This window comes from Canis aureus, chromosome 18 (genome assembly GCF_053574225.1).
Source record: "Canis aureus isolate CA01 chromosome 18, VMU_Caureus_v.1.0, whole genome shotgun sequence".
NCBI classification, from domain to species: domain Eukaryota; kingdom Metazoa; phylum Chordata; class Mammalia; order Carnivora; family Canidae; genus Canis; species Canis aureus.
This window is the reverse complement of record NC_135628.1, coordinates 46,016,342-46,035,191: the sequence shown is the minus strand read 5'-3', so window position 1 is coordinate 46,035,191 and position 18,850 is coordinate 46,016,342. Positions and strand designations below refer to the sequence as shown.

Below are 18,850 nucleotides of genomic sequence, written 5' to 3'. Positions count from 1 at the left end.
TGCTGAGACTGATTTCACGGTGTCTCCATATAAATGCCTTGAAATGTTGAGATAATAGGAAGTGGTTATATTTAACAAAGTAATTTCTCTAAATTAAGTAAGTTGTCTAACATGACTACTAATTATCTATCTGATTTCCATTTTACTTATTTTTCTGATCAGATTTTTAAAACTTCTTTAATAAAATGTGATTTGCTAGCCATTTATAATAAAAATCTCATGGTGAAACCTGGATTATGGCAATTTCTATAAATAATCATTTACACTATCATTTTATTATAGTGAAAAAGACAAATACGGGCTTTGGAAAAAATTACTATAGCTTTTTTTTTTTTTTTTTTTTTTTCTCATTTCAAGGGGATGAATTGATTTTGTACTTGATTTCATTTTCCTTCAACTCTCCTTAGGTTGAACTTCCCAAATCAGGTAACCCTGTTGAGCATTTATTCTGTAAGGTTAGGGTATGCTTGTCCAAATCAAAGTTCTCTTGAAAAATCTGTGAACATTTACAAATAGAACTATTTTCTCTGTTCTTGAAATTCTACCTTCTTCCCCTTTCTTAAGTTTTACAGTAGTTTGCCAAAGAAAATGATTGGATTTTTAGTTTTATAGTACACCAAATAGGGAATCTCATTTATTGTTTCTCTTGGATGCATAGTTAAAGTTTCTGAATAGTTTTGGGCAGGAACTTTTCCCCTCCACTTAAGTAAAGCTTTTCTAGTTGTTGAGAAACATTCTTGGAGTTGATGAATCGAAATGTAATTATTTTGAGGCTTTTAATTACTTCCCAAATCTGCTATGTTCACTCTTCAGGAGTGACTGTTAACCTGTCGAAGCATGGTTAATTGTGGAGTTGGTAGATTCAATGATGTTTGAATGTTTCACTTGGAAGCGTGCATACTCTACGTACCACTCAAATGAGTGCATTTTGTATATTTTACAAGTGTCTCTGTGACACTTTGCAGGATCTTTGTCTATTTGCAAAGGAGGCACACAGCTGTTAATTGACAAGGTAAGTAATCGTCTTCTGATTACAGTAGTTAAAGGCTGTTCTCTAATGGATTTTACTTGTCACTTTTAATTCTTTTTAATCTTTGTCTGCATTTCATTAGAATGGCTTTATCATTTGGATTGCCCTCCTGTCGGTTACTTTGATAGATTTAATGGGTTATCTTCAAACTATGGCAATCCCTCAAAAATATAATAGAGTGATATTTAGATTCTTCAGGGACTTTTTAAACTTGATTGCTTTTCCAACCCATTTTTCCTCTTTTACACTTTACATTTTTGCAAATCAAGTATTTTGCATTTTCTACATGCCCTGAGCAAGCTTCTGCCTTAATCTTCCATGACTTAATCTACTGACTAAATATGAGATAGTTGGTAAGGCAGTGAGGAGAGTCTGTTATCATTTCCTGTTCTGCTTGCCTGCTGCAATTTGATTTTTTTTTTTTTAATTTACAAGCAATAGACTTTCACTGTTCAGTTTCTTAAAGAGATGATTCAGGTACTGACAAAGTAAGTCTTTTTAGGGTCTGCTGATAGCACAAAAGGGAATTTATAAAAATGGTTTATTATGCATTTCATGATGTAGAAAGGTAACGTTCAACCATTATTTATTCTATAAGAGAGCATTTTTAGATCTTGCATATGCTCCTCTACATTGGAAAATGACAATTTACATACAAATGTATATCCTGAGATCATATTTCATTCTGCTATAGTTCCTGCATTTACCAAACAGCTCTTTCATGAGGTGTAATGTAATTACTAAATTATGTCAATCAAGGTGTCTGGGTGGTGAGAATAATTTATTGATATAAAAATTATATCAAAAATAAATAAGAATGCAAAAAATTATGGGATAGAGATAAGATAGAATTTCTGGACTTTGTTATATTTAATAAATCGGGATGAAATTATCCTTGGTCTCAAGTACACTTGAATCATTTTATAATCCTATCTGGCAAAGGTTATGTAATATTGAATCCTGCAGCAGATGGTGGAATTCCAGAATGCAAAATTTTGTGGGTGATTTTTCAAAGTTTGCTAAAGTTAGATCTAGTACAGGGCTTTTATTACAAGTTAATTCAGCCTGGAAGCTTGTATGTAAGTAATTTGTCAATATTGTTATAATGGACACTTTTCTTTGTATAAAATGGAATCCATGCCAAATTATTCTTTTTAATTCATAGCATAGATTCTCAAAAATGAAAGGAAGCACAATTTTTAAAGAACATAGTGTATATTGATTTTTAGAATGCACCAGTGAAGTGACAAGACAAAATTGATGTATGCTCAGAAGTTTAAATAGATTTCATCTTTGGTAATGTAAGTAAGAGGTTTAAAGCATAAGTCTGAAAATGGAAAAGACAAACAGTGATCATTTTCAATTCTTGATTTGCCCTTATTTAAATTACAATTGTGCCAAAATAGAATTATGACACCTCAATTACTGTATATTTTCTGATTATAAAAAAGGATCCAGAGTTGCCTGGGTGGCTCATTTGGTTAAATGTCCAACTCTTGATTTTGGCTCAGGTCATGATGTCAGAGTCATGAGATTGGGCTCCATGTCTGGCTCTGCTTTTAGCACAGAGCCTGCTTGGGATCCTCTCTTCTTCCCCCCCGCGGCCCCCCCCCCCCCGTTTCTCTTCCCACTCACTTTCTCTCTCTCTCTCTCAGATAAGTAAATAAAGTCTTTAAAAAAAGGGGGGGTCCATATTTTAAGTAAATGTGACTATGAGGTTTCAAAATCCCAAAAGTCAAAACCCCAAATCCTTTAATGAGATAGAAAAGAAACAAGTACATGTCAACATGAATAGAACTCCCATACAATCAATGTAAAATAAACATTAATATTATTTGAATGTGCAAACACAGTATCAGTTAAATAGTTCTGATATATATTTAAATGTTTTATTCATAGATATTATCACAAAATTCTACACTTAACTCTATATTTTTAGTGTCTCCTGATCTTTAATGTTAACAGAACTTCACTAAAATTATGTGAAAATGTAGAACCAATGAGTAGTGGGCATTTCCTTTCAAGTGTTCCATTTAGATTTGTCTTCGTATGTAACACATAACTTTATTAGTTCCACTTCCTACTTTTTCCTTTTTCTAAATCTTGTATTGCTTTTTTCTTCTTCTTACCCACTGCCAGAAACATATATTGTATGCTGGGCAGAATTCTCTCTCCTTGACTAAACTAAAAAAAAAAAAATTGTAGAGGAGATGGCCATGTTTGATTAGAGAATCTTCAGCAGAACATATATCTCAGCAAATGTAACATAGAGATTGATACAGTACATACATTGTGTCCAGTCCTGCCCTAAATGCTTCCTGTGTATGAACGTATTAAATTGCTGTGACTCTTCAAGATTGGCAAGTTTGATATTATAGACAAGGGAAAATAATTTTCCTTAGGATTACATAGCTTCCAAGAGATGGAGCCAGCATTCCAACTCAGGATAACTTGAGAATTTGCATTCCCACCAATGTCCTGGGCTGATTCTCTATTTATAGTTTGGTGATTATTAATGTCAAAGCATGAGAAAGAAGGTCACACAGGCAGAGGAAAATAGCTAGAAAGAAGATCAGACCATCAGATAAATACTGGAAGGGAAATGACAAATAAATAAATCCCTATCCATGAAAACCTGAGAAATAAAGGCAATGGAAACAGGAGACAGTAGTGGATCTCAGACCACTAAGGAGTTTAGAATGTATGATCATCACTTAAAATCTGTTACAAACTATTGCCTACCTACTGACATGTTTTTTTCTCACTTTTAAGAATGATTTGTAGGTGGGGGTGGTGGTGGCAGGAGAGGGAGGAAGAAAAAGAAAAACAGATGCCGTTCTAGTCAAGGCAAAAAAAAAAAAAAAAAAAAAAAAGAATGTTTTGTAGGTAATTCCCAAGAAGAGCAAAGAGAGGTATTGTGAATGAGACCTATTGTCAAAGACCCCATGTCATGCAGACTGGACTCAGCTAATAATTTGTTCAGCCCTGATCCTTGCACTTGCCTTGCTCTCTGGCCAGCGTGGCCTTGGTAATGGCTTGGCTCATCTCTGTGTTCTGAAGAAAGATCATGGCTGTTACTTCTCATGTTGCTTTTGTTATTGGGGGGAGCAAAACTCTATGATGGCCCAGGCCTTCTACCTCACGTTTCCTTATTGCTTCCAATCAGCTCCACATCACTTGAACACACTGGAAATTAACACCTCGTGGAGGTCACGTTTGCACAATCACACATGAGAATTAGCAGCTCTCTTTTTCATCTTCTTCCCCTAGCTAGACTTTTCAAAGATGCAGTAGCTATGTAATGCTACATAATGCCTCTCTGGAGATGTCTGGCCAAAGAGAACCACCAACCCTTTACAGAGCCGTGGTCACCTTAGCAGTGCTCTCCTTCATACTTGCCATCCGTTGCCCCTGGCTGCCGCCACACTACCCTTTATTCTCACTCTTCCTTCCCTGTGCTCCTGCACAAAGTGTTGTCAAGTACAATTTGGCATCATCTCTTTCTGAGAGAAACTAAGGAAAGCTAAAGCCTAGCATAATGGCTAAATGCACTTTGAGTCCTATGAAGATGATGTGCAGTGACCTTCAAGAGTTGTCAATAACTGATTTTTATTGATATTCTCTATAGTAAACTGTAAACTGTGTTTCTTAGCTCAGTGCTAATTCTTGAACAAGAAATCCTACACTGTTCAAATTCTGTCCTCTTGTAACAAGACACAGTGTTTTATTGTCTGAAAATGTGCTGCACTTAGGTATAGATTGCTATGTCTTGGGAAACATTTCCCATTTCTCTAAATAGGCAAATATACAATCATGCACCTAAGTATATAATGTTCTTATTTGAATTCTGCTAGGACAACAGATAATGTCTGGAAAATTTCCTGATAACTCCTTGTGTGAAGTGAAAATGAGTGGTAATCTAAATCAAATATTTTTTATTTTAAAATGCTTCATAAGTGGTAGAGGAAAAAAACTTTTTATTTTTTTGTACACACACAATACACATATACCAGTATACACACTCACACACACACACACTCTAGCACACCCACCTATCTCAGAGGCAGAATCACTTTCAAACAAAACATCAAAATAAGTTAGAATATAAATATTCAAATATAATTAAAACGGAATTCAATTCATTCTCAGGTCAATGTAATTTTAATTTGATACTACTTGCAAATGTGCAGGTGGCAAGTGAATATTCAAAGTGCAGATGTTGTATTTTGGGCTAACTTTACTTTCTAAAGACATTTCATCTACTGATTTTTATGGAAATTTATACTGAATAATGCTCAGCTAGATAGTATTTACTTGAGAATGGATTCTAGGCTGTACTATCTGAAATATATTGGGAGAACCTTCCAGAGATCTGTGTATGTAAATTGTTTAGAAAAAAAATTAAAGCCTGAATTCTTTCTTAGATTTTATAAGAAGTTGTTAAATATAGAGAAAGCAAAACAAATGTACCTGATCATCACAACTATGAAACATAAAAAGAAATTAAACACAAAGAATATTCTGAGATTTCAACATCTAGTGGGCAATTGGGCTTTCTCTTCTTACTATCATTAATTAGTAATGGATGAGCGGTTACATTTATCCTTCATGTACTGAACTTTTCTCATCATAATTTCAGTATTTAAATGGGAAGATAATGATAGATCCACAAGTACAGAATTTCTGCTTGTTTTGTTCATTGCTACGTCTCCAGCTTAGAGAAGGGTTCCTGACATATAGTAGATGTTCGATAAATACTTGTGGCCTAAATAAATATGAAAAATATTTAAATGTTGGGAAAAAACGTAAGAAGAGATAAAAATTGTCAGGGGAGAATCACAGGTATTCAGGATGTTTTCAGGATATGATTACTTAGTTATCTCCTAAATCAATTGTATAGTGTTTACCCCATAGGAAAACAGCATTATCAACCTAAATTTGACAAAATACATCCAAACCAAAACACTGTATATAGGTAGGATTTCAGTTTTTTTTTTTAAGACTTTATTTATTTATTCATGAGAGACACACAGAGAGAGAGAGAGAGAGACAGGCAGAGGGAGAAGCAGGCTCCATGCAAGGAGCCCGATGTGGGACTCTATCCTGGATCGCCAGGATCACACCCCAAGCTGCAGGTGGCGCTAAACCGCTGCGCCACCGGGGCTGCCCATGGGTTTCAGTTTCTTGATTGCTCTAAATATTCACTTGCCTTGTGATGATTTTTAGACTATAAAGGTGGAAAAATAATAGATAACTAGCATTATTGTCCAACTTTGTCAAGACGAGAATTACCTGATGAGTAATTTGGGTATTTTGGCTTCCCGGTCCCCCGTAACACAAGTGTACAGATTTTGAAAGGCTTTTTCTTACCCCATTCCCCCCTCAAAAAATTCAAAGATACTATTCCGGTCTCGAAGGATTTTGTAATCTGTTTTGGTAGAATGAATACAAATACACATGCATGCCTTTGTGCGCACAGAAACACACAAAGTATAAATGGACTGAGAACATTTAAAAAGCAATTAAGAAACACAGACTTGATACAGACTGATTCAAATGCAAAAATGCAAGAGAATATGTTTATGTATACTAACCCATGCCATATACATAGATCTATAAATCTATATGTCTCTATCTGTATCCATATTAGACTAAAAATGAATCCATTCTGTTATCTCCATTAACCCATTACTGTGTGGATCATTCTAGCTTTCCCCCTTCACTTATGTGTGATCTCCCATTCCAACTGTGAGAAAACTGGCTCTAACTATCCTCCATCCAGTTACAAATTTTTCAGCTGTAATATACATGAAAAATAATGATTTCAAAACTGGTTATCTTTATTTCTGTGGGAAACAGCATCAGCAAGAGTACAGTGCTGTGTCCGTTCCTTTTGCCTTTAATCTTGAAGTCTCCTCTCATTTCCCAGGTTAATTAGACAGCATGCTTTTCTTCTATTCATTAGTGAGATATTTCTTCATAATTTGTAATAAAGTGGGTTTCTTTTGTCACATTGGGCATTCCATTCTTGGATTACCTGAAATTTCTAAATTATTTTTGAAACCTGTATATGCTAAAATTTGCTTTTTGTGCTTTAAATATCTGTGGGTATTGACAAATGTTTAGCTTCATGTATCCACCACTACAGTGGCAGAATAGTTGCCCTGCCCTAAAAACTCCCGGTATATATTCACATGGTCCTGTCTTAGGGACTCATATTGGTTAATTTGACTCCATCATTGGCCAAGAACATGCTCTTTCTTGGGAAATAGTAAGGGAATTTGATCTCTACACTTATATGCATAGGTGTAAAGTGTATCTGAAGGAGCCACTGAGTTGTTTAGCTGGTCTCTTGGGGATGATGCTCATCAGTGGGCACAGAAACTCCAGTGTCCAAGGTTGGCCTCTCCGTAATTCAGATAGCAAAACCTCTTTTAGCTCAAGACCTGGGCACTCAATCAGAATGCACTCAATTTGTCTAGAACTGAGTTAGATCTTTGAGAAAACACTCAGATTGTTGTGGAACAGTTCCTTCCATTACTATTGGCAGATTTAGAAGCCCACCCAAAATAGATGGCTAACTATTCACTATTTAATCTCATGAATATATGGAAATATTTTGGTTCAGGACATTACATGTACTCTCTGGTACTGTCAAACACATTTGGAAGAGTAGAAGAAGGAAAAAAAGAGAAGGCCAATATTTATTGAGAATTGTCACATTGCAGATACTATCCTAGGTCCTTCAGATCATATATTCTAAAAGATCTAAAAGTTTCAACCAGGGGATACCTGGGTGGCTCAGTGGTTTAGCACCTGCCTTTGGCCTGGGGCATGATCCTGGAGTCCCTGGATCGAGTCCCATGTCGGGCTCCTGGCATGGAGCCTGCTTCTCCCTCCTCCTATGTCTCTGCCTCTCTTTCTCTCTCTCTCTGTGTCTATCATAAATAAATAAATAAATAAATAAATAAATAAATAAATCTTTAAAAAATAAAAAAAAATAAAAGTTTCAACTAACAAATATTTTATTTTATTGAATCTGCATCCTGATGCAAGTATAAACCCATACTTTCTTTTTTTTCTTCTGAAGAAATACTGTGACCTCCTTTACTTTCAAATGGTTATTTTACCTCCTTTCAAATATATGTATGATGACATTGAAAAAATGTCCAAAAAAATATCTCCCACAAGTAACCCTTTCTGTCAACAATGACAATTTGGCAGTCATCCACAGATAAGGTGTTTTTCTGGATCTTTGAGGTCCAGGTAGGAGATTGTGAAACCATGCTGCAGTCCAAGATTGAAGAGAACTATTTTGAGAAGGCAGATTGGTACTTTGGCAGCTGACCCATCAACTGTGATCCCTGCTCCAGAAGTGGAAACAGTTCTATGACTCTGAAGAATTTGGTTGCAGTCCTGTCTGGCTTTGGGTCTGGCACCAGCTCTATAGGCCAAGAAACCCATGAAGAGTCACACCCATCCATGTGAAGAATAGGATATACAGACTTCATTCCTGTCTGTGTATCCTGAAATGGTCTGTGAACCACCACTAGCTCTTCTCCTATGAGAAGTCTCCTGTGAGCCCCTGGAGGTAAGCCTGACAAACTGGTCAGAATGTAGATTCGAAAAAGGCCCTGTAAGTGGGCTCTAGCCTGTCCCGGCCAAATGAGCAGGGTTCTGTTGGCACAGGGACCCTGTAGGAGACATTACTGTCTATGCTCCCCCGAGATCCTCAGAGGGCCTTAGGCACAGCCCCAGTCCCCTTACAGCCACAGGCTCTAACTGCCCAGTAGCACTGGGAGCCATGGTCCCAGAGTGGAAGCTATATATGTGCTCCAGCTGCAGATTCTGAAAAGCCCTATGTTCAGCTCTAGGCCCTCTCAGCCATGGTCCAGAGCCAGTCCTGCCTATCCAGGGACCTGTGCTGGGAGCAGACAGCAGCCCTGTCCTATAACAAGGGCCACACTCACAGAGCATATGGTAGTAAGCCTACCACCAGAGACCTCAACTATGTGGCCTGGAGCAGACCATTGTCCCTGTGCTACCCTACTGAGCAGAATACAGGAGGTGGTCCTATCCATCTGGTGAGCAGACATAATCCACACCTGCCTGTGTTCCTGGAAACAAGCTGGCCAACTGCAGACTCAGCAAAATCCTCCTAGCTGGATCCATCCCAGGAGGACTTGGATTCTCTGCAAAGTTCTATGCGCTATTGTTGAGCATATAAACTGGTGTAAACACTATGGAAAACAGTATGAAAGTTCCCCCAAAAAACTAAAAATAGAGCTACCATAGGATGTGGCAATCCCACTTCTGGGTATGTATCCAAAGGAAATGAAATCACTATCTTGAAGGAATGTCTGTACCCGCCATGTTCATTTAAAACATTATTTACAATAGCCAAGGCATGGAAACAACCAAAGTGTCCGTAGACAACTGAATGCATGAAGAAAATGTGGTGCATATATACACAATGGAGTATTACCTGTAAAAAAAGGAAGGAAATCCTACCATTTGCAGCAACATGAATGGACCTTCAGGGCATTATGCTAAGTGAAATAAGTCAGTCAGAGAAAGACAAATACTGTATTTTTTCACTTTTATGTGCAATCTAAAAAAAAACAAACTCACAGAAACAGTAGAAAGATAGCTACCGGGAGCTGGAGGGTGAGGGAAATAGGCAGATGTTGATCAAAGGCTACAGACTTTCAGATGAATAAGTGCTGGTGATCTGATACTCAACATGGTGACCATAGTTAAGAGAATAGATATTTAATGTTATTGCCACACACATAATAGTTGTAGTTATGTGAGGTGACGCATGGGTTAATTAACGTATGTGGTAATCATTTCACAGAATACATATGTATCAAGTCATCATGTTGCATACCTTAACTTACACAGTATTATGTGTCACATCTCAGTAAAGCTGGAAGGAAATATATGTTTGGCCTCATTTAAAATATACTGGTCTCTCCAACGGTATATTTCAAGTTTTCTGTTATTGAGTCTACCTTTTTAATCTTTTCTGGGGATCAAGTGGTCATCTTTCTCCTATGTTAGTGTCCCAAGAGACCATACCTCCACTGCTTCCTGCCGTCCATAAAACAATTTTTGGAGGGTAGTTTGGGTGTACCCAGATATTTTTTTAAAAAGACTGAAATTGTGATGTGCTTGTTATTGAAGTGTGATAGTTTTCAGACTCCGACCGGTGGACCCTCCTCCATCCATACAATGCAGTTCTTGTTAATAGCAAAGCTTTGCCTTATACATTTTGAGTCAGTGCTCCTTTTCCAAGACACAAAGGATAGTTGTATTATATATTAATTTTAGTATCAGTTGAGTTAGTTCTTTATTTTGCTTATCAAGTATTTATAACATTGATATTAACATTAAAAAGTCATTGCATTTAAAAAAAAAAAAAAAAGGGCAGCCCTGGTGGCTTACCAGTTTAGTGCCGCCTTCAGCCCAGGGCATAATCCTGAAGACCCGGTATCGAATCCCATGTCAGGCTCCCTGCATGGAGCCTGCTTTTCCCTCTGCCTCTCTCTCTTTCTCTGTTTCTAATAATAAATAAAATCATTTTTAAAAAAAAAGTCATTGCATATGTTAATAGATCTAAAAAGATAGTTTGCATTGCAATCTCAGGATATGATTCAATTAAACTGATTCCCCTTTAAACTTTAAAGGGGAACAGCAATAGATAATTGTTTCAAAGTTAAGCCTCTAACAATATCTATCATGGACTGATATTTTCATAAGCATAAAAGTTAGAAAATAGGTTTCCCCCAACACATAAGCATTAAAATTCTTAGAATGTGCTACTGTCACAATACAATTGTGTTCTATTGTACATGTTTGTACAAGAGACAGTTATTCCAAAATGAGAATTTGCGTTGAAAGATGTATTTCAACCTTGCTTGGTATTAGACAGTTATACAGGCATGCCCAATTATGAAGAAAACAAAGATCAGTGTAAATCATTAGTCTTCTTATTGATAAATTTACAAAAGCTTCAATGTATGCCATGAGAAGGCAGGAGAAATTCTGTTACAAGTTTTTCAGAAAACTAAGTTATCTGGTAACTACAAAAGTTAGCAAATGAGATTTCTGACATTTTAAAATTTGGTATGTGAAACACATTTGTTTCCTTTCAAATTTTCAAACTCTTTAAAACTATATGCAAAAATATTCTTTGGCTGAAACTTTGCAGCTGCCCTAGAACTTCTCTGTAGGACTTACACAAATTCATGTCCACAGCACCCAGTTTGAAAAGTAAATATCCCAACAAATAACAAATGGATTCATCTAAGGCTTAACCAGACAAATAAGCATCAAAACCAAACCCTGGAAAAAAGTATGACAGGTCTGGTGATATAGGCAGGAACAGAATTTATGTTGGGAAATTCATAGTGTCACCAGGTCAAGATGAGACAGAAGAGAAATTCTAATAGACAGTAAAGAACTATGAAGGTAACAATCATCCAAAGATTGGAGGGGCACTTGATGGGAGAATTGATCCTGAGGCAGACACACAGCAGTTTTTATGAAACACTTTTTCGTTGGCCTTTCTTAGAGCCTTCTTTGCTTATCTTCTGGGTTCTTTTTGGTCCTAAAGTGATGTATGCATTGTGGAATGAAAGTCATATATTCACTGACATTACTTCCCTAATTGTTTCTTGAATGGGTATTTTTTTTGCCAGTTCCTGATTTTAATATAATCCAGTTTGAAAGAAAGTGTGGAATTTCAGAAATACATCTTATTTTTTTCTTTATTGTTTAAAAAATTGAGATGATCTATTTTATATATATATATTTTTCTATTTATATTTTTGAATGCAGGCTGCCTCTTGCACTCTTCTTCAAAGTAACTTTCATTAAAATATACCTCTTAAAAAAAGATCATATTTATTCATGAGAGAGACAGAGAGGCAGAGACATAGGCAGAAGGAGAAGCAGGCTCCCTGCAAGGAGCCTGTTGTGGGACTCAATCCCAGGACCTGGGGATCATGACCTGAGCCAAAGGCAGATGTTTAACCACTAAGCCACCCAGGTGCCATACTTCTTTTAAGTTGATTAATTAATTAGTTAGTTTACTTGAAATGGCTGACAGACTGGTCCTTTCCAAGGAACTCGGCTTATATAAAATAAAATTGAGTTGAAATTACGCAATGAAGCTGGTACTTGGGTCAGCTGGAGACCTTCCTGGCAGACACTGTTCTCAGATCTTCAGATCATCCTCACACCTGCAATGCTGAATTATTCACTCCCTAGATTTCATCCCTCGCATTGTTGATCCTTAATCTTTGCTTGTCATGAAAGTCATTCAGTTGCAAGAACTAACTTTTGGAAAGCCTCACAGATTGCTTCAGGCTAAATCCTGTATTCAGGTTCATGCTGAGTCCCCAAGTGAAATTAATGGGAAACGTGCAGCTGCATCTCAGGGTGGGCCTCACCTCCCCTTGCTTCCTTCAGTTCTCCCCACTTGCTTTCTAAGCACTTTTTAGACTGTTGTGCCTGCTTCAGAGAAAAGCAAACACTGTTTCTGTGACTTTTGCTGGCTCATTTCACTCAAAGGCTGAATATTCTTGTACCTGGGCCATAGATTAATTTCAGCAGCATAGATGTTTGTAATATACATGAATGAATTGGATGAAGACATTGAAACAAAATTTCTGAGTCAGCAATGAAGCTGGAATTGGATGCAGAGAAAGTAAGGAAGGGCAACAAACTCAATTCAAGGACAAGAAGGTTTGAGTAAGAGTGCCAACAAGCACCCAGTCAACTTAAAGGAAGACACATATTAAATGATCCAGGAGCAAAAAGCCAGCTGGATATGATCTGCTAAACAGAATCTTGACTCGGCAGTCTAATCAGTATACGGTTTGAAAGTTATCATAGATGGGCATTAAGGAGGGCACATGATGTGATGAGCAATGAGTGTTAGACACGACTGGTGAATTATTGAACACTACATCTGAAACGAATGATGTACTACATGTTGGCTAATTGAATTTAAATTAAAAAAAATGCAAGTCATCATAGAAAATTGTAAAAGCTGTCAACTCAGAACTAACAAGAAATTAATGGAAACATAATAACAGGTTTATCTGTTGAAAGAGAGTATGTATCACAATGGTAAAAAAAAAAAAAAAAATTGCAACACAGAACCCAGAGTCTATCACTGTAGAAATAGTCACATTTTCTTAAATTCATAAGGGGTTTTATTGAGTTGGAAGTCTCACAAAGATGGACGTGCTAATTTGTTTTATGCATCTTCTTAAAGGATATTCATTTTGTTTTACAACAAATGCACCACCAATTTTTGCGTCCACTGTTCATGAAACATTCTAGTAGAATTACCTACTTCGATAAGATGGTGCTTCATCATATCACTGAGCTGCCATACACTGAGCATTCAAGACACATTCAGCAGTTATATGATAATATAATAATTATAACTAATGCTTTTCAGCAGTAGCTTGGACACTGATGCAAGCACTTACATTATCTAGTCCAAACCTTTACAAAAATCCTTTGACAGAGGAAGAAGGAATAATTTTTATTTTAATTTTAAAGGGGAAGGAAGGAGGAACTGCCACATTAAGTCACTAGCCTAAGGTCACACACACGGTAGGAAATGGAGCTTGGATGCAAATCCTGGGTTACCTTCAGAATCCGTGTTCTTAATCACCGTGTTATCTATTTAACATAGATAAATAATGCTGTGTGGCTAGCAAATGGCTCCAGATTCAAATTCTAGTTTGTCTGTCTTTCAACTCTGTGTTCTTTCTCTGAGATATATGTCTCATACTGTCCCCAGACTCTTACCTTTCTCCTTTTGTGTACAAAATGGGATGGAGGGTGCCTGGGTGGCTCAGTTGGTTGTCTATCTTCAGCTTAAGTCATGATCCCAGGGGTCCTGGGATAGAGTCCCGTGTTGGGCTACCTGCTCAGTGGGGAGTCTGTCTCTCCCTCCCCTCAAGCCACCCTCTGCTTCTCGCTCATGTGCACTCTATCTCTCTCTCTCGCAAAAATAAATAAAATCTTGAAAAAAAAAAGAAAGAAATGGAGACGAACCCATGGTTCTACACTGTAAACTACCAGGATAAATCATTTAATGTGCATTTGTTTGTGTGCTAGCTCAGATACCTGCCCAGACACCACTGAAGATTGTATTTTTTTAAGGTTTATTTATTTATTTGACAGAGAAAGAACACAATCAGGGGGAGCAACAGGTAGAGAGAGAGGAAGAAACAGGCTCCTCACCGAGCAAGGAACCCAACGTGGGGCCCAATCCTGGATCTCCAGGATCATGACCTGAGCTGAAGGCAGATGTTTAATGGAATGAGCCTCCTGGGTACTTCCGAAGACTGTATTTTTACACCTGATCATAATGAACATTGACAAACCAATCCCTCTAAAAGCTTCTGTCATAGATAGATGAATCAACTTTTCCTTATAGTAAAGCATGAATGTACCTGATACACTTAACTGAGATACCTTAATTCTATCATCATATTTAGAAACATGTGAGGGATTGTTATTTGCTAAGATATTTTAATAACAAACAGCCTGTTATTTCATTAAAGTATTTTCTAAACTGAGTATTTTGTTCAGAAATGTACTAAGAACAGAGCAATAGATTGTGGCTATGGTGCTATATGAGGACTTTGTATTGAAAATTAACTTGTATTTTTAAAATTTTTTTTTAAATTTTTGATTGAAGGATAGTTAACATATTAGTTTCAGGTGTACAACATAGTTTTTTGATAATTATATACATTTCGAAATGCTTACCATGGTTAAGTGTAGGTACCATCCATAACTATACCAAGTTATTACAGCATTAGTCATTATATTCCCTTTGCTATACTTTTCATTCCCCTGGCTTATTTATCTTATAACTGGAAGTTTGGATAACTTATGTTTTTTTAAATATTTTATTTATTTACTCATGAGAGATACACAGAGGCAGAGACCCAGGCAGAGAGAGAAACAGACTCCATGCAGGGAGCCTGACGTGGGACTCGATCCTGGGACTCAGGATCACGCCCCAGGCTGAAAGCAGACACTCAACTGCTGAGCCACCCAGGAGTCCCAAGTTGTGATGTTTTAACAAGCAAACTGAACTGAAGTCTTGACTGAAAAACAGAATTCAGAATTCAGTACAGTTACATATATTTGAATATTTATATCATATATGCACTTGTTAAAGGTGGCATGGGAGAATGCTATTTAAAAAAATCAACAGGCTTGTGAAAAGATTCATTTTGGTTGTGACAATTCATGCTTGAGGACACCCTGAAAAAGGTGAGGTCATAGAGGTAAGACCTATTAACTGAGCATTCACTGAGTACCAGGTCTCTGCTGCTATATCTTAACTTAAAACCTAGAGGTCTTTCTTTGAAATGATGATTTAAATACTGCTATGTAAAACAAAGCAAAACAAAAACTGATAAAAAAAAAAGGGAGAGAAAATGCAAATTGTTTTCCAAAAAATATTAAATTATTCTTCAAACACGTTTTACATGTATGCAGACATGTTTTGAAACCCGCTTGTTCACTGGGAAAGAGCATCTACTAGGAAATAGACCCACATCCAGGGACTGGAGAAAGGAACATGGTGTTCAGATGTGAAAAGCAAGAGTAGCTGGCAGGTTGGGTAGACAATACACATCATGGGTATCAAACCATTGCAGTGGAAAGGTTGCAATTAATTGATGGGTGGGCACAGTATTTGGTAGTTCAGGCCCATGATTTTCTGATTCATCTCACCCAAGGGAACTGTCAGAAATAAGGCAGACCCCTAGTTTCAGAAGTGTTAGACAAACTATAAAGACAAAGGTCAGGGTCGGAGATTCAAAGCAGAAGCAGCTTGTATATGTTAACTGGGTGGCAGTGAAATCCAGACTGGACTAATTGCAAGGATGACCTCTTGCTGATCCCCAGATGGTTTACACAAAACCATCTTTACCCCTTGCATCTGGAAAAGGCTTTAATCTTTAGGTGTTGATTCCTACAGCTCATATGAAAGAAGAGGTAAATTCTGAAGGCTGAAATCCAGGTAGAGGTTTAAAATGTGCATTTAGATAACCTCAGATTAATTAAACCAATGTTTCAAGCATAGGTATTTTATTAATAGACTTTCTCTTAGAAAAATGCCAAGAAGCCATATTATCAAGGTAGTTTCAAGGGTATATATCATAGATATGGTGTATATATCAGGTTATATTGGTATTAGATACATATTTTACCTCTGTTCCATCAGAAAACTTCAAATGTAATTCATATCAAACCACCCCCAGAAATAAATGACTATGTTCTTTCCATTTTAATCATTTTTCTTCAAGCCAGAATTCGTTAATGGAATACAAAAAGCAATGCAATTTCAGAATGAAATCCTTTAATGTAGCAGTTTTAGTACACACAAACTGATTCAAAAGCATTTCATTTCCTCACAGTCACTATAGCAAAACTCAATAATCTGTATTCATTATATACACCAGCTCCTCCAGGAGGCATTCTTAGCTTTGAGCTATTTGCATGGTATGCATATCACCAATTTGGCAAGGCTGGCATTCAGACAGACATGTCAGAAGTGAATATTTTGCATTATTATAAAATATATTGCATTTTTTTACAGTATTATGCTACTTTTAAAACTCTCTTCATGATATTCTCTATTTGATAAACTTAGTGTAGTTTTAATGGTGAAGATAAATAGCCGTTCCCCTTAAAATTATAAAATTTGATTTCTTTACAATAATCAAAATAATAATCAAATAATAATCAAAATTCTCATTTTTCATTTTCAAGACTATAAAGTTTAACCCACATTTATATCCCACAGCAGAAAATGATATATAAAAATTTCCCAATTTTGTATATAAACTCATAAGTAATTAATTTTAAGTAGCTAGTATAAAAGCAATGTGAAAATTATATTACTTTCCACATGTTGATTCTATATTACAGATTGATTTAAAAGAATTTCTAAAGAAAATGTAAGTTCCGAGAGGACAGGGACAGTTCATTCTTATTCACCTAGTTCCTAGCGTGTGGCCAGGATATATTGGTACTCAAGAAAAGCTTGCCAAATGCATGAATTCAAAAATAACCTAATGTACTAAAGATATATAATTTAATTTTACATATTTTTATTTCCTCAATGAACACATGTTAAATGCATAACCAGTATCCTAAGGTATTCTGTGAAAAAGTATTAGGAACCAATATTTGTAATATACAGCATTACTTGTGACTTTTAGTATTATGTGCTACATGCTCAGTGTTTTAATCAGATGATACAGCAAGACACAGTCTACAGGCCCCATATCACTCAGTTTAGCATTTAGAATTCAGAGAAGTGATATTCAGTCTTTAAGAATACATAGGAATAGAATGAAGAAGAAAGAAAGTGCTTTCAAGGCAAGATATGTAACACACTAAGGGGGGTGGAGAAATTATCCTGGATGCTTCTGGAGGCTAGCCTGAGCCAGAGGGTCCCTACAAAGAGAAACCAGAGAGGTAGAAGAGAGAAGTGGGTCCTCATTATTGAGAGCCTGGACTATCAGACTTCAGAATGAATCACTGGTAATACAGTTGAAAACTGTTTTAAATCCCAGTGAAGGGAAATAAAATTAGAAAAAAACTATAATTTGTGGAAATCCACTGCTTCCACAAATATAGGAACTGGAGGGTAGTAAGACAACATAGAAGGTTGTAGTAGTAACACAGGCATGAGATTTAACAAAGGCTGGCCTGGGATATGATAGGAGACATCTATGAGTCAGGAGGTCATTCAGTGTGTATTTATAAGATGAAAACAGGACCAGCTGAATATGGAGGAAGGACTAGGGTAGGGCAATAAAGGGTGTATCAGGTTTTTAAGCAGGAGACAGGTGATATTGTTGAATATGGTGAGGACAGCAGGATTTTTGTGGAAGGAAGATGATACCTTTGGTTTGAAGCTACAGGGATTTGATGACTGTGTGCTCTTACTAGAAATGTGCAACAGAAGTTGTAAATACAGTAATGGAATTCAGATAAAGAACATAAGTGATGATGGAACTCCAGTTTTTAAAGGTATAGTTATGAAAAGGAATGTAAAATGAAGAAAATGATGAGTTTTTCCTAGAATGTAGTCGAAACGGAAATGAACCTGCTAGTTTTAATGTTAGTAAGTAAACCGCTTTTTATTTATAATTGATGTCATAAGTTTATGCATTTCTCTAGTGCAATGATTTCTAGTTCTTTTGATATTGAGAATCACTTTTTAACAACATGATTATTCTCTTTTTTATTATGATTCTCTTAATGTGTGTTTATTTGAGAATATATTGATGAGGTATAAAAGTTCAGTGATCATCTTACATGAATTTATATTATATTAACCACTGCCATTAACTACATTTGTAAGATTTTCCATATGTGAGGCATCTATGATGGAGTATTATGTGAAATATAAGCTCATAAGATTTATTCTAGTTTTCCTGTTTTGGGCACTGATGCATCCTTATTAGAAGCTCTATAGAAGGACTTCTAGTGCCTTCAGAAGTATCCACTGCTGGAAACAAAGACTTGACATTTTAAAGGTTCTGAGTTTAAAATACAGGAGTTATAAAATGATTAGGGGATAAATTTGAATATACAAAATCATCATTTTCTTTGCTGTGAGACAAGATAGTTGACCATCTGAACTGGAGAAAAGTGAAGGATAGTGAGTGGGTGAGAGAAGGAAGATGCAGTGTGGTCACAGGCCTTCTGCCCCCAATCCCATGAATCTGGATGCTTGGAACACATCTGAATGCTCTTGCA

General features: G+C 36.4%; 1 protein-coding gene across 1 annotated transcript in view; it reads left to right on the top strand.

Annotated features, from left to right (window-relative positions):
- ZNF804B (zinc finger protein 804B) overlaps nt 1-18,850 on the top strand; it is a 493,317-nt gene that overhangs the window by 295,499 nt on the left and 178,968 nt on the right. The gene's annotated exons all lie outside the window — the stretch shown is intronic.